This window comes from Nothobranchius furzeri, chromosome 2, assembly GCF_043380555.1.
Source record: "Nothobranchius furzeri strain GRZ-AD chromosome 2, NfurGRZ-RIMD1, whole genome shotgun sequence".
Classification (NCBI taxonomy): Eukaryota; Metazoa; Chordata; class Actinopteri; order Cyprinodontiformes; family Nothobranchiidae; genus Nothobranchius; species Nothobranchius furzeri.
This window is the reverse complement of record NC_091742.1, coordinates 1,197,449-1,206,820: the sequence shown is the minus strand read 5'-3', so window position 1 is coordinate 1,206,820 and position 9,372 is coordinate 1,197,449. Positions and strand designations below refer to the sequence as shown.

Genomic DNA, 9,372 nt, shown 5'->3' with positions numbered 1-9,372 from the left:
ATACTACAACAGTTGTTTGTTAACTGTTTAGTCAAGTTTGCACCAATTACCTTTTAATTGAATGCCTAAAACCGTTATAGATGATATTAGCTGCTGCTGAACAAATGAAGCGCCTGCCTCATAACAGAATTATGCAAAAGCATTTCTTTATTCAGCACAACTAAAAACAAGTGTTTGGTTCTCCTGAATTACGCAATGCATCCCCTGAGATATATTGGCCAATATATATATATATATATATATATATATATATATATATATATATATATATATATATACATTTTAACAAGCAACGCTTGCATCTTGCACACAAAATGATAATAATTTCCAAGTGTTATAGCATTTGAGCCGTTCTATAAGCATAAATTAAGAAGGATACTCACATTATTTATGATCCACCCAGCTGGATGAGAAAAATGGCTCCAGACATTTAGAAGGTACGTTCCTACAGCAGATGTGCTGCCGGCGTTTGGATGGGGAAACCCTTCCAAATGCTTCCCTTCTACCTGCTAATCAGATGTGTGGGGCGCTAAGGATAGACTGAAAAGCCCTGCTAATCACCCTGAGGCTTTGGACACATGACTTGGACCTTACTGTTACATAAAGGGAGTTTAGCTCGCTTCAAGATGCACGCTCAGAAGCATCCCATGACTATGCAGAATTCTGAGTTTCATTTTTTGATCTCTTATTAATTTCTGCATATTTATAACCACTACTATATCTGTTCAGGTGCCTTCAGGGGCAAACAGGTGATTTCTGATTTAAGACTTTGTGCAAATTAGGGTTAAATATCTCGTGACTGAAAACATTTCCTGCCCAAATGTTACTAGTTTTCTGAGCTTCTCAAGGACAAAGGAACTTCCACGGGCTCTGTCGGGGGGGTTACTCTTATCAGTCATACAGAGAGCATGCCGACCCCTCTCTGTGATGTCAGGAGTTACATGAAACGAGTCCTCACAGGAGCACCATCTCCCACGAAGCCTACACGCACGCACCAAGTCTTTCATGCACCATCTGTCCGTTTTCCTAAGCAGCTTGTTGGGTCATGGTGGGTTGGAGATGAGTCAAGGTGCACTGACTGACTAAATCCTGAGTCATGGGACAAATAGAAGGAAGACCACCCCCACCCCCAATGCTGCATCATCAAGGTTGGGTCAGCATGAGTCAGAAGATGTGATTGATATTATTTTTGTGTGAAGAGGTTAAAGGAGTCAAGTCTGGATGGAGTAAACACTAAGAAAAACAATTAGGACACAAATAATAGATTTCTGTCAGCAAATGTCTTATGCATGAAAGGAGTTTCAACTTTTATTATCAGGTTAGTTTTAAAATGTCTGCCAGCTTGCGTAAATCTTAAAACATGCAAAATTAATAATAAACTTGTTTTACATCTAGTACAGTTAAAATGTTCATGCTTGATCATTTATTGAGCTGGGAGTTTTCTGGCCTCTGCCACATGGACGCTGTTCACGTTCACAGCGGGACGCTACAAAGCTTATCATACGTCCAAAGCACACGTGGACAGTGATACCGGAGCTTAGCTCTACCTCCTGCTGGTCGCAGTTTAAATATCAGGGTTAATCAGTGACGACCTGCTGTGCAGCAGGACTCCTGCTATATTAAGTCACCTTCTTGACAAAAACGCTCCTGCAGTGCTGTAAGACTTTTAATTCTAATAAATATCCAGACAGTGAATGTTGCAAGTTGAAACTGAATTGTTTTATTTACTATTTTAAAATATTTCCATAGGACAGACAGTAGTTACATCATGGCACACTCTTGGAAAAAAGTACTCGATTTGTAGCTTGTACCTTTTAGAGTTGGGTCTTGTACTGCTGGTGGTAGCTCTAGATTCCAGACCAGGGGTTTTAAATTCCAGGCCAGCATGTTTGAGGTTTCTCTGCTTCAACACTCTTGATTCAGTGGTTGAATCATCTGTGCAGCAACTCATCGTCTCTGCAGGAGCCTGTTAATTACCGGCTGATTGAAATCAAGTGAAGAAGAAGAAGAAGAAGAAGAAGAAGAAGAAGAAGAAGAAGAAGAAGAAGAAGAAGAAGAAGAAGAAGAAGAAGAAGAAGAAGAAGAAAATATCATTTCTATAGCGCCTCTCAAGATAAAAATCACGAGGTGCTTCGCAAAAACAAAAAAAGTGTAAAAATATAAAAAAGCATTTAGAAAATATATTTAACCCTTTGATGCATGAATTATGAAATCTTCAACCATGATTTTTTTAACATTTTTTTTCATTCATCTTTAGGTGTGAATGAAACAAATTTCATGTTTACATATTTTTTGTAACATTTAATTTACAAATAGTTTATTACATGTCAACCTCAGTGGACAGCGTGCATTCTGAGCATGAAATATGTTGGCTTTACTTACTGAAGTACGAATGGAGGGGCTCAAATGCAATAAAGTCTTCAACAGCTGTGTTTAATAGCAAAAATAAATAAATAACAATTTTGAGTACCTGTCCACTGTAGTGACCATTATGCATCAAAGGGTTAAAATGAGCAAAAATAGGCAATTGTGATTAAAAAAATGTTAAGAAAGAGTGAATAGGAAAGAAGGAAATCAGTGGATCCTGACTGTGACAGAACCTGGTTGGAACAACGAAAAGATTAAATTGCTGAAGAACTGTTTTAATAAAAAGGGTATGTCAGAAGTGGGATTCGAACCCACGCCTCCAGAGGAGACTGCGACCTGAACGCAGCGCCTTAGACCGCTCGGCCATCCTGACTGCCATACACTACGGTGTCAGAATTTGTCTTTTTAACTAAATCAGAATTGTTGATGAGATGATATTCTTGTATATTTAGTTTGTAGTTCTTTTTAAGAAGCTAAGCGGTTCTCGGTGCTATTTCAGCTTGACCAGTTAACTAGTACTGATGCAGATGACGCAGCTAGAATTTATACGTTCCGTTGAAAACACGTGCATTCTTGGAATAGTCAAAAATCGACTTTCAAATTTGCAGTTAAAAGATGAAATAAACAAATTACCTGATGTTTGTGTACGAAAACAGGATTTTAAAATAACTTCACGGTGCAGCTCAGCTGCTCACATGCTCGAAGCTGCAGTTCCTCTACTGTCCTCCAGAGGCTCCAATTTCCCTTATTTTACTCCAACCAGAAACTACAAACGTGCATCTTTTTGTTTTATTTAAGCCACCTGGTCGCTGTTTTCATTCATGTGAAAGGAAACACAAAGTCAAGTCAATCAATATAGATTAATGCATTTAATTTTTTCAATTAGCTTTTATAATAATTAAATTGAAAACTTTTTATTCATATTGAGAACAGAATCTAACAGACATACTGCTTCTGAGAGAACATTTTCTTATAGTTTGTGTGATTTCCTATCATCAAACACTCTCAGGTTTATAAGTTTATCCATCCATCCATCCATCCATTATCAACCACTTATCTGGAGTCGTGTCACAGCCTCAGCAGAGGAGCCCAGACTTCCCCCAGCCACTTGGGCAAGCTACTCCTGGGAAATCCCAAGACGTTCCTCAGCCAGTGTGTCGTGGGTCTTCCTTTAAGTTTCCTCCTGGTTGAACGTGCTCAGTGAACTTTACCAGGGAGTTGTCCAACAGGTATCCTAACCAGATGCCCGAGCCCCCTTTACTGGTACCTCTCGATGTGGAGGAGCAGCGGATCTACTCCGAGCCCCTCCTGGATGACCGAGCTTCTCACCTTATCTCTAAGGGAGAGGCCAGACACCCTGCGTGTACCCACAATCACATTCTTTGGCCACTCCCCAAATATTTACTTATTTGTTTTATATGTCAAGTTTAGCTAATACCATAGTTGTGATTTTATCATTCATTTGACTGAATGTGCTGCTCTGTATTAATAATTCTGTAGTAAATAGCTGTCAAATCACACAATAATCCTAAGGATTAATTGTAGCATGTGCATATTTACACGCTAAACCACACCATTGTTGAATTGTTTATGTTATGAATGTGGGCCAAAGGGAATACGTGACTGTTTCAGCCTGATTTGCTTATCTGAGCTTTCAGCTATCGCTGCTCTTTAAGTACCCTGCCATCTGTAATAAACACAGACCTATCTCACTCATATCCTGTTTTGAACCTGTCAACACGGAGCTTTAGATGAAGTGTTTGAACTCTTGGGAAAACCATGTGAGTCATTTCCATGCGTCTCGTTTTTGATGTTGAGTCTTTAAGGAAGTGGGGCTGAGCATCCAGCAGGAAGGGATTCCTCCAAGCTCAGGCACTCGCGACATCCCAAATATTAAAGTCATAACGTAAGATGGGAGTTATAGGGAGGGGGCATGGAACTGATACCAGGGTTGGCTGGTGCCAAGGTCAGTCAGAAGCATTTTTACCCAGAACCTCTGGGAGTAAACAGCTCACATCAAGGTACGGGAAACTCTCTGTGTCATAAGTGACGTACTTTATCTCAGATTAACCAGCAATAAAATTGGGTTTTTCTTTCATCTACATGAACTTGCAGCAAGACCAATCATTGCACACAAATACTTCTAGACTGAGTTAGGTAGATTTGTATTGCATTTCCAAAAGGGTGAGAATAATAACATGATTTTCATGAAAATTTATAGATGCAAATTACAATCATTACATTGATGAATTTGGTACGTTCTCAATACATCAACATCTTATTTACAAACAAAGAAACCTTAATTACTTCTAATCCAGCCTACTGACATTTTATAGATTTTATTTACAATAATATTTTCATTTTAGAAGGATTAAAAGTGTTTCTATGTTATTTACTTGATTAAAATCAGTGAAGATCAGTGGTTTTTAAACAGGCCAGATTTTGACATACATTTTTATTTTACCAAAAAACTTTCGTCTGGGATTGTTTTGTTTCACGTATGTAGTGCAGACAAAAAACAACATGCTTACTCCTAAAAATATTCGAAAAAAATGTACTGTAAGTATTAAAGGGAAAAGTCCACTGTTGTCAGTAAAAGCTGTGCATGTTTTTCACTTGTATCTCAGAGGAGATTGATAAGTAAAAAATTATAAAGAACTTTCAAAAAAATAACCAAGGTTCTCATTAATGTGGAAAAAAATGGAAATTTGTCAGAAATTTTGTCTTCACGGGACTCAGCACATTTTCAATATTTACATAATGTAATGCTATATTTGTCCCACAGCACTGACGGCAGGATAAAAATGCAGCCCATAAAATGTGTCAGCCTTGTCAGCAAAAAGATTTAATAAATAAAAGGGGAAAAAAAATAGAAAACTCAAGGCGAGCAATGAGAACAAACTTGTTCATTTATTGAAAAACAGGATTAGCCCATTTCACCTTTGGTTAACTAGCATTGCTTGCTCCTTCTGTGTAGCAGCAACATGCATTTGTTGTTCGTAAATACAGACATTTGTATGATTCAGCTCTCAAAGATCACCGTGATCAACATGTTGTTAATAATTCTTGGAGAGAAATAGCTCGCACTGTCGGAAAAGACGAAGACGCTGTTAAAAAAATGCTGGAATGCCATGTTGTAAACAACAGTAATTTTTACTTCTACTATGGTGTAGTGTTGGATGCATGCCGTAGAGCTCCATGCTGCCCCCTACAGTTTGGGAGAATATTGGCTCACCGCAGAGACAAGCCGCATGAACCATAAACGCTGCAAGTTGTGAAGCTCGTTCCATCCGCGAGCCGCATCACCAAGCGGAAAGTGAATGCATCAAGCATCAACCAAGCTTAACGGGGAGAGAATTTCTTGGAGGAGTTCCGGAGCTTGATGTCACGGGAGGAGAGCCAAACCAATTGACCTGGAGTGTAGGGAGGTGCTGGACGAAGGTGGCGATCCGCAAGCCTGTGGTTGCGATCTGCCGTACACTGCAGAGCTGTACGGGTCTGATTCCAGGTGCGCCTGGCCCTACGGAGGAACTGAGGTACTGTGATAGGAGAAGCAGAATCCGAGGGAAACAGAGAGGGCTGGTACCCCAGGGAGACCTCAAATGGAAACTGACCTGTGGAGGAGGCGGTGTGGGAATTGTGTGCATACTCCATCCAAGGCAACTGCGAACTCCAACTAGAAGGGTTGGAGGAGCAAACACATCTGAGCATAGCCTTGAGCTCCTGATTCAAACGTTTGCATTGGCCATTTGTTTGTGGATGGAAACCAGAGGTGAGGGAGACCTGTGCCCCCAGGTGGGCAGCGAATTCAGTCCAAACACGAGATACAAATTGAGGTCCTCTGTCAGAGAGGATCTCGGTAGGTAACTGGAAAACATGTTTGATGAGTAGGTTAGCGGTCTCAGCAGAGGAAGGAAGGGATTTTAATGGAACCAGGTGACAGGACTTAGAAAAATGGTCAACGATAGTGAGGATGATAGTGAAGCCCTTGGAAGGAGGTAGACCAGTTACAAAATCTAGAGCTACATGAGACCAGGGATGAGGAGGTACTGGCAAGGGTTGGAGAAGACATTGAGGGGAATGGTTGTTGCTCTTAAACCTGGCATAAACTTGACAGGCGCTAATGTATTCCTTAACATCTTTGTACATGGAAGGCCACCAAAAGGTCCTACGAATGAGAGTTAAGGTTCTGCCAGGACCAGGATGAATAGAGAACTTAGCCATGTGTGCCCAATGAATCAGGGAGCCACGAGTACTGGAGGGAACGTATATTTTGTGTGGAGGACTGGTACTTGGATCTGGTTCCAAACGTTGAGCTTCCAGTACCTTGTTGGTGATGTCCCATGCTATTGAGCCGACAATGCAGGAGGCTGGTAGGACAGTGGTGGGTTCTGTATCCTTATCAGAAGCATACTGCCGGGAGAGGGCATCGGGCTTGACGTTCTTAGAACTAGTGTCATGTTCTGTGTCCCTTTGTTCCCCAGCCCTCCAGTTCCCACTCCAGGTTCTCCTTTTGTGTTTCATGGCGCCCTCATGTGTCCTTTGTCTGCGTCTTTCCCCATGTGCCTCCTAATGTTTCTCCATCCCTCTCTGGATTCCCTTTTGTGTTCTCTTAGCGCCCTCATGTGTCCTTTGTCTGCATCTCTGTTGTGTGTCTTAAGTTATAGCCACAGCCTCTTGTTCCCCAGTTCATAGTTTGTGTGTCTCAGTATGTGTATGTTTTTGTGTGAGTTCTTCCCTTAGTCTTTAGGTTTAGTTTTGTGTTTTACATAGTGTTAGGTTTATCTGCCCTCCACTGGTTCTCTTCCCCATCCAGATAATTGTTGTCACCTGCCTTCCCTCCAGCCTCACTCCACACACCTGCTTCCTGTTTCCCTAATTGCTCCTCCCTGTCTATATAAGCCCTCCTTGTCTCATTGTTCTTGTCGGTCCATTGTTGTTTGTCAGCGTTATTTGTTCTGTCAGTCTGCTCGTCCCTCTTGTGCTTTTTGACTCCCTGGATTTTTGGATTTTGGCTCCCTGCCGTTTGGATTTATTTTTGTTCTTCCTCCAAATAAAGGATTTTTACTTACATATCCACTCCTGCCTCTTGTCATCCTGGGTTCTGCATCTTGGGTCCTAACCTCCTGCTCCTAAACGTGACAGAATGGACCGACCACACCAGGACCCAGCAGAACTTTCAGCTTCACCCACGTCTCAGTAGATGTATAATTTTTATGGTGACCCGGACACCTGTCGGACTTTCATCTTGGACTTTGCAAGATCTTATGGCCCGGACGCTTTGGACAGGGACTTGGTTATTAATATGGTGCTCCGCCTAAGGGGAAGAGCCCTTCAATGGGCTAGCAGTTACCTCGAGCGACATCCTATAGAGGAGCTGGACTTTTGGGATTTCGCAGGCGATCTGCGAGATGCTTGTTGCAGCCCACATGCTCCCTCTTCAGCTCCTACACTCCTGTCCCGTCCTGAGTCGTCTCAGACTATCCGAACCGGTTTCATCTCCTTCTCCCCTGTACCTGCCAACGTCATCCTCGCACCTCAGAGGAGACGCACTCACCACAGACGTTGCCGCCATCACCAGCAGTCTCCCGAGGCCGCATCGCCTCCTGCTCCAGCGGTGGTCCCGAGGGTTGCATCGCCTCCTGCTCCAGCGGTGGTCCCGAGGGTCTCATCGCCTCCTGCTCCAGCGGTGGTCCCGAGGGTTGCGTCGCCTCCTGCTCCAGCGGTGGTCCCGAGGGTCGCATCGCCTCCTGCTCCAGCGGTGGTCCCGAGGGTCGCATCGCCTCCTGTCTCGGCGGTGGTCACGAGGGACGCATCGCATCCTGTCTCGGCGGTGGTCCCGGAGGACGCATCGCATCCTGTCTCGGCGGTGGTCCCGGAGGACGCATCGCATCCTGTCTCGGCGATGGTCCCGGAGGACGCATCGCATCCTGTCTCGGTGGTGGTCCCGGAGGACTCATCGCATCCTGTCTCGGCGGTGGTCCCGGAGGACGCATCGCATCCTGTCTCGGCGGTGGTCCCGGAGGACGCATCGCATCCTGTCTCGGCGGTGGTCCCAGAGGACGCATCGCATCCTGTCTCGGCGGTGGTCCCGGAGGACGCATCGCATTCTGTCTCGGCGGTGGTCCCGGAGGACGCATCGCATCCGGTCCAGCCCTTCCAAGAGGCTCCGGTCCAGCCCTTCCAAGAGGCTCCGGTCCAGCCCTTCCAAGAGGCTCTGGTCCAGCCCTTCCAAGAGGCTCTGGTCCAGCCCTTCCAAGAGGCTCCGGTCCAGCCCTTCCAAGAGGCTCCGGTCCAGCCCTTCCAAGAGGCTCCGGTCCAGCCCGTCCAAGAGGCTCCGGTCCAGCCCGTCCAAGAGGCTCCGGTCCAGCCCGTCCAAGAGGCTCCGGTCCAGCCCGTCCAAGAGGCTCCACCCGTTCCGGCGCCCACAGGCCAAGGGTCGACGCCCCTGTCTCAAGTCTCCCAAGTCTCCCAAGTCTCAAGTGTCCAAGTCTCCCCAGTCTCAAGTGTCCAAGTCTCCCAAGTCTCAAGTGTCCAAGTCTCCCAAGTCTCAAGTGTCCAAGTTTCCCAAGTCTCAAGTGTCCAAGTCTCCCCAGTCGCAAGTGTCCAAGTCTCCCCAGTCGCAAGTGTCCAAGTCTCCCCAGTCGCAAGTGTCCAAGTCTCCCCAGTCTCAAGTGTCCAAGTCTCCCCAGTCTCAAGTGTCCAAGTCTCCCCAGTCTCAAGTGTCCAAGTCTCCCCAGTCTCAAGTGTCCAAGTCTCCCCAGTCTCAAGTGTCCAAGTCTCCCCAGTCTCAAGTGTCCCACTCTCCCCAGTCTCAAGTGTCCCACTCTCCCCAGTCTCAAGTCCCCCAGTCACCCCAGTCACAAGTGTTCCTGTCACAAGTGTCCCAGTCACCCCAGTCACAAGTGTTCCTGTCACAAGTGTCCCAGTCACCCCAGTCACAAGTGTTCCTGTCACAAGTCTCCCAGTCTCCCAGGTCTCAAGTCTCCCCACACGTCTTCCAGT

General features: G+C 45.0%; 1 non-coding gene across 1 annotated transcript; it reads right to left on the bottom strand.

Annotated features, from left to right (window-relative positions):
• Positions 1-2,657: 2,657 nt before the first annotated feature.
• Positions 2,658-2,740, bottom strand: trnal-cag (transfer RNA leucine (anticodon CAG)). The gene has a single exon. It is a non-coding gene; the product is annotated as a tRNA-Leu (tRNA).
• Positions 2,741-9,372: the final 6,632 nt, after the last annotated feature.